At 45.7% G+C, this 23,419-nt stretch overlaps 1 pseudogene; it reads left to right on the forward strand.

Annotated features, from left to right (window-relative positions):
* The window catches only part of LOC120045072, a 62,050-nt pseudogene extending 39,013 nt beyond the window's left edge, over positions 1-23,037 (forward strand).
* Positions 23,038-23,419: the final 382 nt, after the last annotated feature.

Below are 23,419 nucleotides of genomic sequence, written 5' to 3' on the forward strand. Positions count from 1 at the left end.
TGACTGCCATTAGGTACCGAGATGAGATCCTCAGACCCCTTGTGAGACCATATGCTGGTGCGGTTGGCCCTGGGTTCCTCCTAATGCAAGACAATACTAGACCTCATGTGGCTGGAGTGTGTCAGCAGTTCCTGCAAGAGGAAGGCATTGATGCTATGGACTGGCCCGCCCGTTCCCCAGACCTGAATCCAATTGAGCACATCTGGGACATGTCTCGCTCCATCCACCAACGCCACGTTGCACCACAGACTGTCCAGGAGCATGCCCAGGCGTTGTAGGGAGGTCATACAGGCACGTGGAGGCCACACACTACTGAGCCTCATTTTGACTTGTTCTAAGGACATTACATCAAAGTTGGATCAGCCTGTAGTGTGGTTTTCCACTTTAATTTTGAGTGTGACTCCAAATCCAGACCTCCATGGGTTGATAAATTTGATTTCCATTGGTGATTTTGTTGTCAGCACATTCAACTATGTAAAGAAAAAAGTATTTAATAAGAATATTTCATTCATTCAGATCTAGGATGTGTTATTTTAGTGTTCCCTTTATTTTTTTTAGCAGTGTATATATGAATGGACAAATCCATCGATCACGTGGCACTATTCATTCCTATGTGAAGACTCAATAACGCTCTCATTGATTAACTCAAGTTGAATTGAAGGACGACCAGGGTACTGCCGGCTGCCATTAGCAACTAAATTATCCTTAACTTCTGTGTGCGATTTTAAAATAATTGCTTCAAAGACCTACATCTGGTGTATTAGAAGCAATTACTGGAACCATGTTTGTCTTCAAAACTTTTTTTATTTACATAAAGATTGACCACGAAGATGCCAATTTTTCCATTCACTATAATGGGGGATCCTGTTTTCTGCAAACAATGCCTGCAGCGCAGAAAGCTGCTGAGGGGAGGATGGCTCATAAACATGGTCAGAAAGGAGCAAATGGAATGGCATCAAACACCTGGAAACCATGTGTTTGATGTATTTGATACTATTCCACTCCAGTCATTACCTGCAGTACCATGGTCGGCCTCGAACTGCCGTGGCTCAATGAGAGGGGGCAGTCATTCTCCCCTGGAAAGAACAGCTCGTTTTCAGCTGTTCTCTCCCCACTCAGACCACTCCCAGACAGTCCTAGCAACATTCTTGCTTGAGAAATTGCTCTTTGCTAAGAAGCTATTTTTGAACAATTTAATTGAAAACAATTAGTTATTCAATTATTATCCAGAAATGATTTGATATTGAGATAAAAACGGCTGTTTTGGACCTTTTTAAGTATTAAAAGTTGATGATGAAAACAGAGTTATGCAGATAGTGAGTACTAAAGTATTTGTTCAGTATCCCAAAAATGATACTGGCCATATAGTGGTAGAATAGTAGTGTTAGTGTGCAGGGTGTGTACATGGATGCTGCCTGTGCATGTCATACAGTATATTGTTATTGATTTAAAGTAATGCAGAAGAGTTAGTTTGAGTAAGTGTCTTACAGTATTCAAAATGGGAAGAAAACGACGAAGTTGGTTTAATGATACTCATTTCTGTGTGTTTGTGCAGTTGTATGTCCAAAGTCTGACAAGGACATTACTCCAACTCCAGACATTTCCTTCAATTTTCAGAGGACATACCGGGTGTGAGTCAGGAAGAACCACAGTTTCAGTAGTAGTGGGAGTGTAGACCTGGGGCTGGGGCCTGGGCTGGTGTTGCGTACCGGGGAGCCACCCTGGTTAGGCCTCTTGACACTCCTGGTGCGGAGGGTGGCTGTTCTCCTTGTGATGGTAGAGGGGTTGTCAGTGGTATAGAAGCTGTCAGTAGTAAATGCAGTGTCTGTTAGGAAGGGGTCGCCTGTGCTTGTCAAGCTGTTGTCTGTGTGGGACCTGTCAGTGGGCACGGTGGAAATGGCTAGAGGGGTGGAGGTGAATGGGTATTGGTCTGTGAAGAGGTCGTGGTCCTCTGATCCACTGGGGTGTCCTGGGGATTTCCTGCTGTGGAGCTGAGTGTTGAGCAGGGCAGACTCGGACAGGTACCAAGGCCACCTGGTGAGGGACTCTGGAGGAGGAGGGTGGCTCCGCTCCTCCTGAGTACCAGCAGCCAGGGGAGGCTGAGTGTAGGAGGCAAAGTGCCACCCTCCAGTCCTGGCCAGAGGATGCTCTCCACAGACAGAGTGAGTGTGGCAGGGGCAGCCCAGCACACGGGTGGAGGTATGCTTGAGCCAGGCCAGCAGGTGGGTGATGTTGGTCTGGTGCTCACAGGCCCAGGGGTTGTCCCCCAGGGAGAGGAGCCGCAGGCTGCCCAGCTGGCTGAAGGCCCCGGGGCCCACAGAGGAGAAGCGGTTGGAGTGCAGGTAGAATGTGGTCAGCCTGAACAGCCGTGCCAGAGTGCCAGGCAGCATCTGCACCAGGGAGTTGTGTGAAAGGTCCACGGTCTCCAGGCTGACAGGCATGTTGGTAGGCACGGTCCAGAAGCGGTTGTGGCTGAGGTTGAGCAGGCGCAGGCTGGTCAAGGTGTTGTTGATGAACACGGCCCGTTCCAGCTTGTTATTGGACAGGTCGAGGACCCGCAGGTTCCACTGGTAGGCTGTGTCGTTCTTGTCCAGCAGGTGGATGCCGTTGGCTGCAGTGTGGAGCTCCCACAGGGCTCTGGGCAGAGCGGTGGGCAGGCGGACCAGCCTGTTGTGGGACAGGTCCAGGGTGCGGAGGTGGACGAAGGTACTCAGCTGGCCGTCCAGGTCGTGGATGCGGTTGTGAGACAGGTTGAGGGAGTGCAGGTTGTGCTGCAGGCCCAGGGGCAGCGTCCTCAGGCCCCTCCAGGAACAGTCCACCTCCCTGTGGCTGTGGTTACAGGTGCACATTGGGGGGCAGACAGCCAGGGCCTGGAGACCCAGCAGCATCAACAGCCATAGCACGGCCACACAGTGGGGAGGGACGCTGGGGGGCATCAGTAACACACGCCTTGAAACACAGGGGAAATGCCAGGATAAATGAGTTAGAAACATGATAGCAAACCCACTATTAGCTAGGCTACATATCAAAGCAGTAACATGTATTAGTAAAAGCTTATAGTCCACATAGGTAGTAGACAAAGAGCACGGTGAATGAGATGCAGATTGAGACTATCCTCTCTGCACCAGTAGTGGAGGAGAGGCTGTGTTACTGCAGTGAGCTGTGCTGAACACACTGGAGACAACGGTTAAGAACTCATTCTCCCCCATTCTGCTCCACCCTCGCCCTCTTTCTCCCCCATGGAGGCTCTCTAACATCTGGCTCACGACCGTAGTACTTACACACACCTGCAAATGTGACCCCCATAAATATGCAGGTATAGTTATCAAGCATGTGTAGATATACACTCGTCACAGTGCTGCAGATGTGCCTTCTCCAGCATGATTATGCATACAATAGAGTATGTGAGTAGGGTTTAAACGTTTGGCGTTAACCCCTACAGCCAGTCCTATTTATTTAGGAAGGGAGTTCCCCTAACCTCCCTAGCAACAGACTAGTGGGCAGTGTGATGCTTTGACTAGAATGGCTTGTAGTCTGTTTTGAAGAGGATGTTCTGATTGGCTTGGGCTATTAGGCTGTAGAGGATACCTTTTAGAAGATGGTTGTACATCACTAGAGGTGCGACTTCCCTGCTGTCCCATTTCACTGATGTTAATTAGCCTGTTCGATATATAGCCCAATCAGTGAGTGTCAGCTATTGAGCAGGGAGTTGTTCCTACTAGAACTGGCTGAATAGATTGGTTTTGTTAATGACCAAGGAGAGGACTGGGACACCGTCCAGTCCCGTAGCAAGCGGAGTCAGAGAAATGATGCACAGGGAGTAGTGCAAAGATTCAATTACTGTAGCAACTAGTCATGTATGTTTGTGTGTGTGTGCATTGTTGCTTTCTTGTCTTGGATTCCATGGGGGGGGGGGGTGTCGTGTGTGTGAGAGAGAATAGACACACTCACCTTTTCCTCATCTTTGCTTTCCAGTCACTTGTCTCCTCTCTATGGTCCTCAGCCCAAGGCTGCTTTCTATCCTCTGTCTCCTAAAACACTGGAGTGGCAGCTGCTTTGCTGAAGAGGGATTTTCTAGGGTTTGATGTTTCTTTTGCTCATTCACTGTTTTTAACGCCCTCTTGCTTTTCCTTTCCTACCTTCTGAGGCTGTTCTGTTCCCCCTGGTTTTGTCGTTGATCCCTCTTGTTTTCCTCTGAAGGATGGACCATTAAGAGTATATGTCTCTTAGTCTGCCCTTTTAGGTCCAGTGATGCAGGTAGCATTAAATGGTATAAGCTCCTACTGCTTGAGCATCCACTGCAGGCTCTGCATTTTAACACTGGGAGAGTGTGTGTGTGTGTGTGTTAGGGAGGGAGTTAGAGGGGAAAGTGGGAGGGGTGTAGGAGAGGAGTAGGGATGCAGTGCAGAGCGGCCCGTAGCTACTGATGACGAGGAGCGAGGGGGGGGGGCTGCTGACTCCAATGTTTCATAATCACTATCATTCAAAGAAATGTCTTCAATCTCTCTCTCTCCCAACACAATCCTCTTTCCATGTATCTGGATTTAGCTAGGACTGTCAATGAAAATCCACTGACTCAATGCACCACGGAAGGGAATTTATTTTCTGGCACAAAGATGTTCATATTTTGCTATAATAGTTATGTACCCCATATACGTATTGCAGTAATGGATAACATTTGATTTTGGTTTGAAATTGTTAGTAGTCATTATTATGCCCTCTTCACGGACAACCCGTTTTAGACTTGACATGCAATAAATCCACACGTTCATCATGCTGTCAGCCATAAGTAGATGAATAAATATCTGAGAAAGAGGATGGGAACATAAAACGGATCGGTGGCGGTGCAGCAGTTTTGAATGTGGTGTTATGCTGCTTTGTTGTAGTTCCCCTCTCTGGTCAGTGAAAACAGGTGTTACTGCCCCACAGACACACTGCTTACTAATGCCCAGCCTCTCTCGCCCTCTCGCTGTAATTAATCCACATGCACACTTGCATGCAATTAGCTGTCTCTCAGACACACAGTAGCAGAGAAACACTCAGGAAGTGTCCTAAGTCTTTATTGTTAGAAAGGCTTGGAAACGGAAGGGCAGATAAAGCTAGAGCAGAAACATTTGAACTCTTCTTTACTGTATCGAAAAGACCAAGGAAGTGATGTTGACTTGTAGGAAAACATTGTGAGAGTGTTTCTGGAAGAGGTTTGTGGCTTAAAAACAGTTCCTTTTAAATTGTCTACTTAAGCTGATACTACAGTTTAGTGCTGGTTGGTTCTGTTTTGTAATTTTGCAGAATTTAGAATGTCTAAAAATGGAGAAGTGAGGGAAATGTCAGATGAGTTGTGACAACAAGCAAGCTGTGATACAACCACTAGACAAAACAGGAGTCATTTCCTCTTATCAGTGACACTGATGATGGCTATACATTTTAACTAATAACTATTTTTGTTACACAAAAATACATTCATACAAATATTAAACATTCACATGATATTCAACTTCTTGTGGTACATTCATTTGTATAGACATGATCATAATGGTAATTATTTCATACGTTTTGAATGAGAATGCGAGCATAAAATACAAAACCAAACAATCACTCTAAGCAAACACTCAGTGCAAAAGCAAATCTCTACAGCATGCCAATAGAAGCTGTTGTATAAAACTGTGCTGTTCCCATCATCAGTAGGCAGCTGAGGACAGTTTGGCCAGTGGTTTGAGCTTGTTTCTGGTCCAAGGTCTGAGGAGGAGGTCACCATGTGAGAGCCCTCACCCCACCACCACAACAACGTCGCTAGAGGCTTGTGATTGGGGAGAGACTGCTGTGGCTGTGGGGTCAGAGGGCTCTGCAGGCTCTGCAGGCTGTTTGGTGGTGGTAGTGACTGGGCTCCCCTGGCTAGGGTTTGCAGCTGCTGCCACCCCATTTTCCGTGGCTTCCTTCTTCTCTTCCTTCTTGGGTGTGTCTTTCGCCATCTCATTTTTCCCTTGCCCCTTGTCTGTCTTGCCGTTCTCCCCCTCCTGGGTCTGTCTGAGCTCTGCCATCATCAGGCTGGTCTCACTGGGCTCAGAGTCAGGTCTCTCCTTGGTCTTCTGGCCAGTGCCCCAGTACCCAGTACCACTCACCAGGTCTACGTTGCTGCGGGTGGGGCGGCTGCTGATGCGGGGCTGGCGCTTCAGGTGGCACACCTGGCATGACAGCACCACGGTGGAGACTAGCAGGATGGTACACAGGACCACCAGGCCACCTGCCACCATCAGCAGGATGGTGGCCTCCTTCTTATCCAACAGACAGTCAATGCAGGGGCTGGACGTGGGGCTGGTTTGGGCCTTAAGTGGAGGGTAGGCACTAGGTTTGGTGTTGGCTCTGGATGGTGTGTTGTTGGTGTTCACTGGGCTATTGGTTCCAGATGTTTCTCTGGTGTTGAGTGTAGCTGGCGTTGTTGATTCTGCCTGAAAAATTGTTGAACTGTTGAATTGTGGTAAATGTGTAGTTCCAGAAGGTCCCATGGTTGCGTTAGGGTTAGCCTCAGCTCCCTTTTCAAGCTCCCTTGTGAAGATTTTATCAGAAGTAATATTACCGTCATTAGCAAGTACTGATGTTCCCATGAGTACCACATAGTACAGCAAGAGGCAGACCCGGGAGCCATTCATATTTCTATGGGAAAAGGGGAAAAAAGAGATCATAGTGAGGTTTACTGGTGACCCTCTAAGTATTATAGCGTCTCAAGTTCTGCTTTTTCTTACACATTGAGTTCCTTTGTGGTTTCATGTGTGAGTGTCAGTTTCCATACTGTCTGATGTCATTTGATCAGCAGTCCGAGATCTGAGTGACAATGATGATTGGTATTAATCTGAGATTTAAAATATATTAATTCATTGAATTAGCTTTCTTGTTAAACCATTTATTAATTTGTTTTGCCCAGAATGCATTTGAGAGTTGATGATCAATATTCACTTCCAATTTACGCCAGTACATACATTTTATTTTTTTTAAATTAATTTAAAAAAAACTGCCTTTGCTGAACAATTAATCAAATGGCCACCCGGACTATTTGCATTGACTACCCCTTTGTTTTTACACTGCTGCTACTTCTGTTTATTGTCTATGCATAGTCACTTTACCCTTACCTACATGTACAAATTACCTCGACTAACCTGTACCCCGCACATTGACTCTGTACTCGGTACCCCCTCATTTATTGTTTTTATTGTGTTACTTTTAAAAACTAAAACATTTAGTAAATCTTTTCTTAACTCTATTTACTTAACTGCATTGTTGGTTAAGGGCTTGTAAGTAAGCATTTCACGGTAAGGTCTACACCTGTTGTATTTGGAACATGTGACAAATACAATTGTATTTCATTGTGCAATTTCCATCTCCCAGAAATGTAAATCAAGTGATTCTGGTCAATATAAACTGGATTTTATAATGTATGATGTACAAAATCTCAAGACTGAATCTCCTTATTGTTAGGATCTCAAAATAATACACTACAAAAAACCACTTCCCTCAGGGATACTTGTCCTTCAGTTCAACACAGTACCCTCCACCCTGTGAAGGTAGACTATTTTCAAACTTTGTTTATTTTCTTGAACATGTTGATATCACTTACCTTGATGGAGTTGACCAGTCTGTGTGGTACTTCCTAACACGAGAGAATCCAGGCAGAGATTCAAAAAGCCCAGTCGTATGTGTGACCAGTTTCAGAAACGAGAAATGCCTAATGAGAAGAGAGGTGTGAAAGACACCCTCGACGTCAGCATACTCATTCAGTAATGACCAGTTTCCTGTTCCTCTCTCACTTCTCCTTTGCTGATTTATTTGAAGCTAGTTACTTGATTTCCTGTGTGATGTTTAGCTTGGTCACTCAGAGGGGTAGCACTATGGCACTCTCCGTGGGTTTGGAAGAAAGTGGATGTTTCCATTTTTCAGGGATCCAATATTTTCAACCAAATTTCTGTTTCCCCTGAAAAACAGATGTGGGGACTACGCTCAGGTGTCTTTTTACGCCTACTATGTTAGGTTAGCACTATGGTACAGTAGTACTATGGTTAGCACTATGGTACAGTATTACTATGGTTAACACACAACAACAGGTGGGGGGTTGAGAGGAAGTGAAAACATGCTGGCTGTCTGCTTATTAGCCCACACTGTCAGTGTGTAATTTTCCAACCGAGTCAAGTGTTGAACTGTGACTCAATCAGGTTGGCATGACTCACACACATTTCCTGTCCCCTGCACCCTATTCAATTTACAAGGACTTAAAAATGCTTCTGTGATGTCCCTTTCTGCCTCCCTCTCTCCCTCCTCACCCTCCCAGATTTAAGACTGGCCAGATCAATGGTGATCTCCTCATCTACCACGTGCTGCTGACCCTGAAGCCCTACTACGCCAAGCCCTATGAGATCGTTGTGGACCTGACCCACGCCGGACCCAGCAACCGCTTCAAGACCGACTTCCTGTCCAAGTGGTTCGTGGTGTTCCCGGGCTTCGCCTACGAGAACGTGGCGGCCATCTACATCTACAACTGCAACACGTGGGTGAGGGAGTACACCAAGTATCACGAGAGACTGCTGACAGGCCTGAAGGGGAGCAAGAAGCTGCTGTTCATTGATTCACCAGCGCGGCTTGCGGAGCACGTTGAGCCTGACCAGCAGAAGCTGCCTGCGGCCACGCTAGCCCTGGAGGAGGACCTCAAGGTGTTCCACAACGCCCTCAAACTGGCCCACAAGGATACCAAGGTCTCCATCAAGGTTAGGACATGAGGGAGTCAGTAGATTCAGAATGTAATGCATTTCTTACATATTCTTGGGGCTGTGGGACATCATTGAAAGTAAGTCAGACACAGACAAGAATGACAGAAATGGCTGAGACAGATTGAATCCTTGTCCCCAGGAGGCATATGTGGTCTGGAGTCGGGAGCGTCAACGTTTTTGAACAGTGGTACCATTTTGTGTGCCAGCTAGCATAGTAACTCCCTCTCAATGTCTCTGTGTTTATGTACCCAGGTGGGTTCCACAGCGGTCCAGGTGACATCAGCAGAGCGGACCCGGGTCCTGGGCCAGTCGGTCTTCCTGAACGACATCTACTACGCCTCGGAGATCGAGGAGATCTGCCTGGTGGACGAGAACCAGTTCACCCTGACCATTGCCAACCAAGGCACACCGCTCACCTTCATGCACCAGGAGTGTGAGGCCATCGTCCACTCCATCATCCACATCAGGACGCGCTGGGAGCTGTCCCAGCCAGACTCCATCCCCCAGCACACCAAGATCAGGCCCAAAGACGTGCCAGGCACCCTGCTCAACATCGCCCTGCTCAACCTGGGCAGCTCTGACCCCAGCCTCAGGTCAGACACAGCTGAGGAAAATAGTCATACATGTTTAGATTTTGGTGGGACTATGAGAGCTGACAGTCTTCTTAGGGATATTTGAATCATACATGGATTATGCTTACTAATAACCCTTTTCTTCTCCTTCCCTCTCTCTCTCTGTCTGCTGTGTGCAGGTCTGCAGCCTACAACCTGCTGTGTGCCTTAACCTGCACCTTCAACCTGAAGATAGAAGGCCAGCTGCTGGAGACCTCAGGGCTGTGTATCCCTGCCAACAACACGCTTTTCATAGTGTCCATCAGCAAGACGCTGGCCGCCAACGAACCACACCTCACCCTGGAGTTCCTGGAGGAGTGCATCTCTGGCTTCAGCAAATCCAGTCAGTATCCTTGTTCCTGCCCTCCACACACACGTGTGTGTGTGTGTGCTCACACACGCACACGTTGTAACATCCTCTCTGATGTGTGTAGGTATTGAGCTGAAGCACCTGTGTCTGGAGTACATGACCCCCTGGCTGCTCAACCTGGTGAGGTTCTGTAAGCACAACGACGACGCCAAGCGCCAGCGGGTCACTGCCATCCTGGACAAGCTCATCACCATGACCATCAACGAGAAGCAGATGTACCCCTCTATCCAGGCTAAGATCTGGGGTAGTCTGGGACAGGTGGGGATCTCTCTTCTCTGCTCTGTGTGGGTGTTGGCCCATGTATCAGCCAACCAGTATATTGGATGTTATTGAGGGCATACAGTACTCCACCCATCAGCCCAGTCTGCTGTTATTGAGGCCGTACAGTACTCCATCCATCAGCCCAGTCTGCTGTTATTGAGTCCGTACAGTACTCCACCCATCAGCCCAGTCTGCTGTTATTGAGGCCGTACAGTACTCCACCCATCAGCCCAGTCTGCTGTTATTGAGGCCGTACAGTACTCCACCCATCAGCCCAGTCTGCTGTTATTGAGTCCGTACAGTACTCCATCCATCAGCCCAGTCTGCTGTTATTGAGTCCGTACAGTACTCCACCCATCAGCCCAGTCTGCTGTTATTGAGGCCGTACAGTACTCCATCCATCAGCCCAGTCTGCTGTTGGCTTTATTTTACTGCTGATTTAGGATCTGGAAAATGGTTGAAGGATTCAGTGGACTCACTGTTCAGGATGTTATAGAGGCCTTATCAGATATTATGAGAGTGTGTTATCCCCTTATGTAGGTATTACAAATAACTCTCTTTGTCAGCGTCCCTGTACTTTTCAGATCTCAACCTGTTATCATGCTAGCCACCTGAAAATCATGAAACGCGTATCTTTGCGTGTTTCTGTTGAGCGGGATGTTGTGGTCTGACTGAAAAAGATGCTGGCATTCTGAAATAGAAATGACTTGAGACAAATACACTAGTTAGTAATGGAGGGGAATTGATTTAGTCTCTGAGCTGAGGTCCTGTTGCATCCTTGTTCTGTAGATAACGGACCTGCTGGACGTGGTGCTGGACAGCTTCATCAAGACCAGCGCTACAGGAGGCCTGGGATCTATCAAGGCTGAGGTGATGGCCGACACGGCTGTGGCTCTGGCCTCAGGGAATGTCAAGTTGGTGTCCAGCAAGGTAAGCAACACACACACCTCAGGAATTACCACTGTGGCTATTCCCTTCATAGTTTGAACCCTGCACAGGCTATTCCCTTCAAAGGTTGATTCTGTGACTTGAGTCTAGACAAGAATATCTGCTGCAAGCATCAATACAGATCCTCTACAGATGAATAAAGGATTTCCGGATGTCCGTTTTCCTATCAAATGCCATGAAAAGTCTGTTCTGTGCATTCCTTATACTTCTTTATGGCAAGTTGTGATCTTGTAATGTCACTAAATTAATAGTAGCTAATACAGTATCCAATGTTATAGATGATATTACATATTGTTACAGATTAGGATTTGTACTCCTACAGTATGAATGAAGCCTGTTTTTAAATCTCACAAACTGCACATGCAGGCAGACACATCTCCAAGTGCCTACCCTGTCACGCTGACATTGAACAACTCTTCCAGTTAACATGACCACAGTACCTCTCAACAACAGTGCTGTTTGTGTCACAACTATTTCTGTCATTTGGTGGTCTGCGTTATTTATCATTTCCTTTTGACTGTTGAGCTGATTTCTCAGAAAGAAAGAGGGAGTTTAATGTATTGCCCAATGAAGTAGTCTTGCCAGGTCGCAGTTGGAAATAAGAACTTATTCTCAACTGGCCTACCTGGTTAAATAAAGGTGAAATAATTTAAAAAAATGTACAATGCTGATCATGTGATCTAGTGCCAGGAAGAGTATAGCCTCTGAATACAAAGGCCAGTCTGTCGGGGTGACGTCTCTTTTCTCTTCTATCTATTCTCATATGTCAAGGCAAAAAGCTGAACACACGTTTAGATATTGTGATTGTACAATGGATCAACACCAGACTGGGATATAAAGCATTACTTGATGCATTCCCAGTTCTGCCTGTAACCTTTAAAAACAGGAGGGATAATGGATCTTCCCAGAGATGCTAGGTGACATGAGAGTCCTGAGTCATTCTGTTCTTTCCCTTGGGTGGAAGGGACAGATAATAGATAGGATGTAAAATGTGGTAACATACCCGACCTTTGATGTAACCTTAACCCCGACCTGTGTTTGTCTGGCAGGTGATCATCCGCATGTGTAAGATCATCGATAAGACGTGTCTGTCTCCCACGCCCACCCTGGAGCAGCACCTGATGTGGGATGACATCGCCATCCTGGCCCGTTACATGCTCATGCTGTCCTTCAACAACTCTCTGGACGTGGCCACTCACCTGCCCTACCTGTTCCATGTGGTCACGCTGCTGGTGGCCACCGGTCCCCTGTCCCTACGAGCCTCCACACACGGCCTGGTCATCAACATAATCCACTCCCTCTGTACCTGCTCCCAGCTCAACTTCAGCGGTGAGGAAGCCACACACACACAGCACCCTGGCTGTAGACTGAGGACAGACAGACAGAAATAGGGAGAAGTGAACATGATTAAAAGGCAGAGGGTTGATCAGTGTCGTGTTGATTCAGTGTTTTGAAAGCAGTTGGATAGCTAGAGATTTTTTTTCTTGATGTATAGCCTTGCTGAGACTCAGTGATAACTATTCCCATGTGTGTTTCCCTCTTCCAGAGGAGACCAAGCAGGTCCTGAGGCTGAGCCTGACAGAGTTCTCCCTGCCTAAGTTCTACCTGCTGTTTGGCATCAGTAAGGTCAAGTCTGCTGCGGTCATCGCCTTCCGCTCCAGCTACCGCGACCGCTCCTTCTCCCCCGGCTCCTACGAGAGGGAGACCTTCGCCCTCTCCTCCCTGGAGACCGTCACTGAGGCCCTGCTGGAGATCATGGAGGTCAGGAGATCACCCCACTAACATAATCACTTACCATTACATCATCACTATAGCATGACACTACTGTCTGTACCGGTCTAGATGTTCGGTGAACACTAACCAAATTCAATATTCTACTTGCCTTCACACAAATCCAGTCTAGAATTTAAAAGTTGTTTTAAAAAAATATGTTTTTCATAATATAATACAGTACAGGTATAATACAGTACCAGTCAAAAGTTTGGACACACCTACTCATTCCAGGTTTTTTCTTTATTTGTACTATTTTCTACATTGTAGAATAATAGTGAAGACATCAAAACTATGATTTAACACATATGGGATCATGTAGTAACCAAAAAAGTGTTAAACAAATCTAAATATATTTTATATTTGAGATTCTTCAAAGTAGCCACCCTTTGCCTTGATGACAGCTCTGCACACTCTTGGCATTCTCTCAACCAGCTTTGTGAGGTAGTCACCTGGAATGCATTTCAATTAACAGGTGTGCGTTGTTAAAAGTTAATTTGTGGAATTTATTTCCTTCTTAATGTGTTTGAGCCAATCAGTTATGTTGTGACAAGGTAGGGGTGGTATACAGAAGATGGCTCTATTTGGTAAAATACCAAGTCCATATTATGGCAAGAACATCTCAAATAAGCAAAGAGAAATGGCAGTCAATCATTACTTTAAGACATGAAGGTCAGTTTGAAAGTATCTTCAAGTGCAGTCGCAAAAACCATCAAGCACTATGATGAAACTGTCTCTCATGAGGACCGCCACAGGAAAGGAAGACCCAGAGTTACCTCTGCTGCAGAGGATAAGTTCATTAGAGTTACCTGCACCTCAGGTTGCAGCCCAAATAAATGCTTCTCAGATTTCAAGTAACAGACACATCTCAACATCAACTGTTCAGAGGAGACTGCGTGAATGGTCGAATTGCTGCAAAGAAACAACTACTAAAGGACACCAATAAGAAGAAGAGACTTGCTTGGGCCAAGAAACACGAGCAATGGACATTAGACCGGTGGAAATCTATCCTTTGGTCTGATGAGTCCAAATTTGAGATGTTTGGTTCCAACTACTGTGTCTTTGTGAGATGCAGAGTAAGTGAACGGATGATCTCAGCATGTGTGGTTCCCACTGTGAAGCATGGAAGAGGAGGTGTGATGGTGTGGGGGTGCTTTTCTGGTGACACTGTTGGTGATTTATTTCGAATTCAAGGCACACTTAACCAGCATGGCTTCAACAGCATTCTGCAGCGATACACCATCCCATCTGGTTTGCGCTTAGTGGGACTATCATTCGTTTTTCAACAGGACAATGCCCCAACACACCTCCAGGCTGTGTAAGGGATATTTGACCAAGGAGAGTGATGGAGTGCTGCATCAGATGACCTGGTCTCCACAATCATCCGAACTGGTTTGGGATGAGTTGGACCGCAGAGTGAAGGACCATCCGGGATTGGGAGTCCCATAGGGCGGCGCAAAATTGGCCGTCATTGTAAATAAGAATTTGTTCTTAACTGACTTGCCTAGTTAAATAAAGGTAAAAAAAATAAATAAGTAGCCAACAAGTGCTCAGCATATGTGGGAACTTCTTCAAGACTGTTGGAAAAGCATTCCTCGTGAAGCTGGTTGAGAGCATGTCAAGAGTGTGTAAAGCTGTCATCAATGCAAAGGGTGCCTACTTTGAAGAATCTAAAATATATCTAGATTTGTTTAACACTTTTTTGGTTACTACATGATTCAATATGTGCTATTTCATGGTTTTGATGTCTTCGCTATTATTCTACAATGTAGAAAATAGTCTAAATAATGAAAAACCCTTAAGTTAGTAAGTGTGTCCACACTTTTAACTGGTACTGTACATGCTCATAATTGTTTCCCCTCCTCCACAAGGCCTGTATGAGGGACATTCCTAGCTGTAAGTGGCTGGACCAGTGGACAGAGCTGGCTCAGAGGTATGGTAAACTCACACCACCTTTTACCCTCTTCTAACTAACACTGACTCTGTGGAGCCAACCACACTGTCTGCTCTAAATCAATTACCTGATGCTTAGCGTACATATTTTCTGATGATGTCAGAGCAATGTAAAGAGGCTTCAGACCACTTGATTGGCTTTTATAAGGCATGCGTGTGAATCGATTGTATTCATCATTCCCTCTTCTCTCCCTCCGTCTCTTCCTCGTTCCCTTTCCCTTCCCTCCGTCAGGTTTGCGTTCCAGTACAACCCGTCCCTGCAGCCCAGAGCCCTGGTGGTGTTTGGCTGCATCAGTAAGAGGGTGACCCACGGCCAGATCAAACAGATCATCAGGATCCTCAGCAAGGCCAGCCCCCTGCTCAGCATAGACCGGGTCTGTGTCCCATCACTCTGCCCTGCTGCTCGCTACGTCATATTATACCCAGAATTAGGACATCTCATGGAAACCACTTCCTGAATGACTGTACTATCTTGTCACATGTATATGTAGTGTATCTTGTACTGTGTCTTTGTCAGAGAAAAACACACAACATTTATTCTATCACTTCAAGTAACTGCGCTTGCATCTTGTGTACTTTTTTTATCTGCTAAGTGACATTCTAAGTCCGTATGAACATCACTACTCCTAGTGGTAACTTCGCACGTTTTCAAATAGATTCTGCTACAAGTATTGGGAGTAGTTGTACGGTGTCTGATCCTGTCTGTTGAAAGGGTCTGTTTGTATAACCTGTGCTGCTCAGACTGAACTGACCAGCTGTCTTGGGTTCCATAGGGTCTGGAGAGCTGTCTAAAGGGACCTGATAACTACAACAGCCAGGTGTTAATAGAAGCCACAGTCATTGCTCTCACCAAGCTACAGCCGCTCCTCAACAAGGTACACACAAACACACAGATGGCAACTCTCAAAGGCTAATTTAAGAGATGTGCTAAATGTTCTGGTGAGCTAACTTCCTCGTGTGTGTGTGTGTGTGTGTGTGTGTGTGTGTGTGTGTGTGTGTGTGTGTGTGTGTGTGTGTGTGTGTGTGTGTGTGTGTGTGTGTGTGTGTGTGTGTGTGTGTGTGTGTGTGTGTGTGTGTGTGTGTGTGTGTGTGTGTGTGTGTGTGTGCGCCTGCGAACCACATTCTATTGCGTATAACCCACATGTTTGAAGCAGGCTGACCGAGAGGAGGGAAGTTATTTTGGCCCTGGCCTGTATGTGGTGAATTGGCTGCTGAGTGACAATGGATGTTGGCAGTAAATGGTCATGTGAGACTCGCTCTGACTGCAAGTGTGTTTGTTGGCCCTCCACGGCTCGCCTATGCACAAGGCCCTAAGTTTGTGTGTGTGCGTGTGTTGGATGGTGATTGTGTGTTGGACAGTAGTGGTGGTGAGAGTAAATAACAGCCTGTGTTTTTCCTTCAGGACTCCCCCATGCACAAGGCTCTGTTCTGGGTGGCCGTGGCTGTGCTCCAGCTGGATGAGGTCAACCTCTACTCTGCCGGCACCGCTCTGCTGGAGCAGAACCTCCACACACTGGACAGCCTCAGGGTCTTCAATGACAAGGTACTAAACACACAAACATACACACGGTACTAGACACACCCATTCAGAAGGTTTGTCTTCCATAAACATTCCATAAACATTTTACAGTTTCACTTTGATTTCATTATCTTTCCCTAACTTGAATTGTGTGTGTTCCTCCCGTTTCTCCCTGTCCAGAGTCCAGAGGAGGTGTTTATGGAGATCAGGAAGCCTCTAGAGTGGCACTGTAAACAGATGGACCACTTCGTGGGCCTCAACTTCAACTCCAACTTCAACTTTGCACTAGTGGGTCATCTGTTGAAAGGTAAGTAGATGGGGGCGTCTAAGCCTCGGGTCGGCCGGGGACTGCATGGTTTAGCTCTTTATCTAACCACCCACCTCTCTGTCTAGGGTACAGACACCCCTCCCCCAACACAGTGGCGCGGACCATCCGGATCCTCCACACACTGCTGGCCTTGGTGGGAAAACACCTCAACTGTGACAAGTTTGAGGTGAACACCCAGAGTGTGGCCTACCTGGCAGGTGAGTTAACGGAGAGCTCCACAATGAAGCCATACTTTTATTTTTCAGCCATAGTAGGATTGTTCATATTGTCTTTAAACAATGATATTCTTTATTCGCATGGCAACTGTTTCTGTGTAGAAAATAGACTGATGTAGTATTGAATTGACCTGTGAAATGTCTGTGTGTAGCTCTCCTCACTGTCTCAGAGGAGGTCCGGAGCCGCTGTAGCCTCAAGCACAGGAAGTCCCTGCTCCTCTCAGATGTTACCATGGAGAATGTTCCCATGGACACGTACTCTGTGCACCACAGCGACCCCAGCTGCCGGTGAATGACTACAGGGCTAACTGCTGAGTTGATGTAGAGGCTGATAGAGTAGCTGCAGCACCAGCTGACTAAGCAGAATTTGTCTCTCGCTGTATCGAACAATGTCAAAGAGGAATTTTATGTGTATGTGTTCCCCTTTCAGAATGTTTTGTTCTTCCCTCCCCTCCCTCTGTGTCAGAACTCTTAGGGAGAGTCAGCCGTGGACGTCCCCCAAGGTGTCGGAGCGCTACTTAGTGGTCCACTACCCCACGGGGGGGCAGATCAGCCCGCGCACACGGAAGTCCATGAGCCTGGACATGGGCCAGCCTTCCCAAGCAAACACTAAGAAACTGCTGGGTAGGACACCTGTCAGTCATTCTCTACTGCTAGATCCAGGCCTCTGACCAACAGAGGAGTTTTAACATGTGACAACTGATCAGAGGTATTTAGACTATACACATTCATACAGGATGACTTGGATATCCATAGAATATCCATGCAGGTATGTACTAGTTTACGTATGGGGAGTTGACCTGTGTATGTATGCCCCATTGTTTAACATGAGTTTTTCAACGCTGGCTCACCAGGCACTAGGAAGAGTTTTGATCACTTGATATCAGACAGTAAAGCACCAAAGAGGCCAGAGATGGAGTCTGGAATCACCACGCCTCCAAAGATGAGGAGGGTGGCGGAGAACGATTATGAGTGTCCAGGTCAGTTTCTCTCCTGTATACCAGACACTTACACAATGATTGTGGCTGTTGACACTGATGTTAAAGGGGCAATCCGTAGTTGAAACAATAATAAAGCGTTTTCCCCGCCACTGTTTCGGTAAAAAGCTGAGGCATGGGGCTGGAGAAATTTAACCAATCTCAAATTCATAGACCGCCACTGATTCAAGAACTGACAATCCATGATATCAAATTTATAGTTTTAACCATGTTCTGAGGCTATGAAGTGTTTCTTTACATTTACTTTGGAGTAAAACAACCTTATTTGGGGTCCTGGTGGGGTAAAACAATTGAACTAAGCTCATGAGGCATTTTATAAGTTATATTGGGCCTCCAGAGTGGCGCTGCGGTCTAAGGCACTGTATTGCTGTGCTAGAGGCTTCACTACAGACCCTGGTTAGTTCCCAGGCTGTGTCAAAACCAACCGTCATCGGGAGTCCCATAGGTCGGCGCACAGTTGGCCCAGCATCGTCCGGGTTAGTGGGGGGTAGGCCGTCATTTGTTCTTAACTGACTTGCCTAGTTAAATAAAGGTTAAAAATATATATATATTTTCTTCAAGAATCATTGGGTACATATAATTCATTTATAAGTCCAAAAATTATTGTGGCAACTGCAGATTCTTTGAAACTGACACAGGTCCCTATCGCTCGCTCTCACACCCTCGCTCTCTCTCACACCCTCGCTCTCTCTCACACCCTCGCTCTCTCTCACACCCTCGCTCTCTCTCACACCCTCGCTCTCTCTCACACCCTCGCTCGCTCTCACACCCTCGCTCGCTCTCACACCCTCGCTCGCTCTCACACCCTCGCTCGCTCTCACACCCTCGCTCGCTCTCTCCTCCCCTCCCTTCCATTCCACAGAATCGACCCAAAGAATCTCCCACCATACCCTGAGGAAGGTGTCTGTGTCAGAGTCCAACGTGCTGCTGGATGAGGAGGTCCTCACAGACCCCAAGATCCAGGCTCTGCTGCTCACTGTCCTGGTGAGACCACTCACTCCGCTTCTCTCCCACTTCCTCTGTATTAGTTTGTGCCTATTTCTAACATGCTTGCCTCTATACTATAGGCTACGTTGGTGAAGAATACAACAGATGAGTTTGACCAGAGAATCCTCTACGAGTTTTTAGCTGAAGCTAGTGTTGTCTTCCCTAAAGTCTTTCCAGTTGTGTAAGTGTTTCGTTTCAACCCAATAAAGTATGTATTTTTTCCAATCCCCTTTTAATGTGTACGCATGCGTAAATAACTTTCATCCTTCATATCTTGTGGTTTTCTCTCCAGTCATAACCTGCTGGACTCAAAGATCAACACCCTCCTATCACTGTGCCAGGACCCTAACCTCCTAAACCCCATCCATGGCATCGTGCAGAGTATGGTATACCACGAGGAGTCACCCCCCCTGTACCAGCCCTCCTACCTGCAGAGTGAGACTCCACCCACTCCTCCCTCCATACAGTTACAACTATGGGTTCTGGAGTGAAAAGGCCAATTTAATACTCATCAGTGTTTCTTCTGTTTCTCTCTCAGGCTTTGGGTTTAATGGTCTATGGAGATTCGCTGGGCCCTTCTCAAAGGTGAGCAGACACAACTCATTTGCCTCTTTAGAGTATGGAAGGTTTATTGTCAGTGTTAGTAAATGACATTCCATTCTGCTTGTGCCAACAGCAAACCCAGTTCCCAGACTACGCTGAGCTGATAGTGAAGTTCCTGGATGCTTTGATTGACACGTATCTGCCGGGGATCGACGAGGAGACGAGCGAGGAGTGTCTGCGTACGCCCACGTCGCCCTACCCCCCGCCGGTCCAGAGCCAGCTCAGCATCACAGCCAACCTCAACCTCTCCAACTCCATGACCTCACTGGCCACCTCCCAGCACTCCCCAGGTCTGATCACAGATACCAGTGTACACACGCACACACGAACACATGCAGTCAAATCCAGCCCTTCTGTCTCTTGGCAGATTTGATTCTAAGGAATAGCTGTGATACTTTACAGTAACCTTTATCTCAAAACAAAATAAATATTTGATCCATTGACCTGTCTGCATTTTATCTTCATCTTAATATAGTCTGGCCTGTTTGGTAAAATGGAAAGACTAATCAGAAGAATCAACTTGCGCTAACAAACACATAATTAGAGAGAGATATAAATTACCAATCCATCCATTTCCAACTGAATCCAACATCATCTGAAAAGTTCCATCCACTATATGTAGCATTACATAGTGGTTCCCCAACCTGGGCCATGTGTAAGGCTTATTCTCTCTTTAACTAATTAATGCATGATATTCTCAAAATGTATTATTTAGTGTTCATACACATTTAATTTCATGTTTTTGTTCCCTTTTCTTCCTCATTTGTTATGCTTGATGCGGTGTAGTTTATAGACCATCTCCAACAATCTCCAATTTGTCTCATTAGAAATGACGGGTACAACTACAAACTATATACACCCCACAATGTATTTATTTGGACAGAAGCTAAAACTTTTAATTTGGCTCTATACTCCATCAAAAGTTTGATGTGAGGCGACAGTACAGAATGTCACCTTTTCTGTGAGGGTATTTTCATACATATCTGTTTTACTGTTTAGAAATGAAAGCACTTTATGCATCTAGTCCCCCATTTGAAGGTGTCATTAGTATTTGGAAAAATTCACTTATAGTTTATGGATGCTACCATGACTGAATCGTGATAATCATGAATTAATGACAGATAATTATGAATGAATGGTGATAATGATGTGTGAGAAAGTAATTGATGCCGTACCAGTAACAGGGGAGGTTGGCATTTTGGGGGTTATGATATCTATGCCTCTAACTTTCTCCCTCATTATTATTCACCATTCATTCTTGATTTTCCGTAATCATGGTAGCATCCACATTTGTGTTCAGAACATATTCTATTCTCTATTTTATTTGAAAATGTAATATTATACTGGATGTCTATATACTTTTGGAAATGTTTCATCATTTGTTTTAGTCTTGAAGAACATTTGAGTAATTCATGATATGCCCCTATTTGGAAGAAAGAATGTATATTGTACATTTTATTTGGAACTAAAGAGACTTGATTATACAGATAGACTGGAGTATGTATACTTATAATCTAAACCATATTGTCTGATACACCTGAGAATGCTGAATGAATCATTTTTTTCCCCGTCATGATTGATTTCTGACACTCTTTGTTATGTTTTGTTTTTGTTAATCATGTTGCTCTTTTGTTTCCTGTCATTCCTCTTTTTGGGTTGCCATGGTCACTCCCTCCTGTTTCTTTCCCACTCTGTGTCTGAGAAGCTTCTCTGCCTTGCTCTAAGTCTGCCGTTTTCACCCCACACCTCGTCCGGCCAGGTATTACAGCCCCTCGTCCCCATGCTGCTCCTCACTCCCAGGCACACGACACAGCCTCTCAGAGGTGTGTGGGGTAGCAGAGGCCCATCACAAAGCCCAACAACACTACTGGAGCGTTTGTGATGAAGTCTTTGTACATAATGTTTCAATGCCCGTACACCATATGTTCTGTTTGTTCAAAACACAGAGCAACCCTGTTGCGATAAGTTGGAGCACTTACATCAGTCCATGGGTTGACTACTCCCCCTATTGTTGGATTTGTATATAACAGAGAATATCTGTAGTTATATACACTCTTCAGGTGGATGTCTCAAAAGCGTTAGCATTTCTGTAGAATTATATCATAGAATAGTTTCTCAATTATTAGTGTGACATATTATACCTGATGGCGTGTGTGTTCGTCCGTCCTCCGGCAGGCATCGACAAGGAGAACGTGGAGCTCTCTCCGACCACGGGTCACAGCAACAGCGGACGTACACGCCATGGTTCTGCCAGCCAGGTGCAGAAACAGCGCAGTGCAGGCAGCTTCAAACGGCCCAGCATCAAGAAGATCGTATGAGAGATGCCCACCACTAGGACCACCCTACCAGGGCCGCCCATGCCAGTCATCATGCTGCACTTCTACTCCAACTCTCCTGTCTTATCGATCTCTCTCTTTCTCTCTCTCTCTCTCTCAGCCTTGATTCTCCTCAGTTTCCTTATGTTGTTTTTTGCGTGTTTCTTTTACCCTAACCTGTCCAGTCAGCCATATTTGCTTGACGATCAACATATATTTAAGAACTGTCTGAATATGATGCGTTGTTTTGTTTGTGAAGCAGTCAGTGTCTGAGTCTGGCGTTGTTTCGTTTGGTCTTTTTGTGTCACATAATGAGCTACATTGGAATCGTTTTTTATAAACAGCATTAATTGAAAGAAAGCACTGACATTGACAACACAGCAGAAACAGTAGGGATCATAGTATCTGAAGCCATTTTGTTGTCTTGGTTGAATTTTCTATCATAATGACAAAGTATTATGAGAACCATTTCTGTGATTTGCACAACGTTCTGTAATTCAACATGCATGTACATTTGTTTGTTTTTTGCCTTTAAGTGTTGTTAGAAGGACATTTTTCTTCAAGCTGAGAGAGCTTTGACAATTGGGCTGAACTAGATCAAAGTATAAGCTGCAAATGTCTCTCATTGAGACATGGACATGACAATAGAGATTGGACCTTGGGACCCAGTGTTGAGGAAAGGGATCCCTCTCACCCACCATCACTGCAGAGGGAGAGCACTACCCTGAAACACACACACACTGTTCTGGAGGAAATCACTGAAAGCACTAAAACCATCCTGTATTTGCAACATCTGTGAAAAGCATGGCCAATAACAGACATTAGTGGTTTACTGTGCTGTGGGGGCTGGATGATCAATTTGCTCTGTTTGAGCTTTGTCAGACACAATCCAATGATGGCCAAGCCATGTGTCTTCATTGGTTATTGATTGTCCAAGCTGTGGGGATTCCTCTTGATTAGGCAGTATTTTTATTCTCACATGATGGAGTGCCAGAGAGGGTCAACTAGACAGGCCACTCTGGTGTTGGAGGACAGCAGCCCTGCAGGTTTCAGAACTTAAGCTTTTAATCAGCACGCTGTTCACGTTTCACAACACTATGTCAGGGAAAGTTGGGAAGGAAAATCTGGAGGAAAAACAGGAATAGACCATGTCCTCTTATGTTGGAATGGACATTGAAAATCCGCCTTAGCTTTGAGACTTGAAATGTATATCTATAGTGGTAGTCTCAGTTGTAATTGTCTCATTCTTGCCCACACTTACTGTAAACACATATATATATATATATATGCACACACAACACACACTTGGGAGGTTGTTTTGTTCATTGTGTGCCTTTTCTAGGGTTTTTGTGTGTGTGTACCGTATATATACAGTACCAGTCAAGTTTGAACTCACCTACTCATTCAAGGGTTTTTCTTTGTTTTTACAATTTTCTACATTGTAGAATATTAGTGAAGACATCAACACTATGAAATTACACATGGAATCATGTAGTAACCAAAAACGTGTTAAAAAAATCTAAATATATTTTATATTTAAGATTCTTCAAAGTAGCCACCCTTTGCCTTGATGACAGCTTTGCACACTCTTGGCATTCTCTCAACCAGCTTCACCTGGAATGCTTTTCCAATACTCTTGAAGGAGATGCTTAGCACTTTTTGGCTGTTTTTGCTTCACGCTGTGTTCCAACTCATCCCAAACCATCTCAATTGAGTTGTGGTTGGGTGATTTGTGGAGGCCAGGTCATCTGATGCAGCACTCCATCACTCTCCTTCTTGGTCAAATAG

The sequence above is a fragment of the Salvelinus namaycush genome, chromosome 3 (genome assembly GCF_016432855.1).
Source record: "Salvelinus namaycush isolate Seneca chromosome 3, SaNama_1.0, whole genome shotgun sequence".
Lineage (NCBI taxonomy): Eukaryota > Metazoa > Chordata > Actinopteri > Salmoniformes > Salmonidae > Salvelinus > Salvelinus namaycush.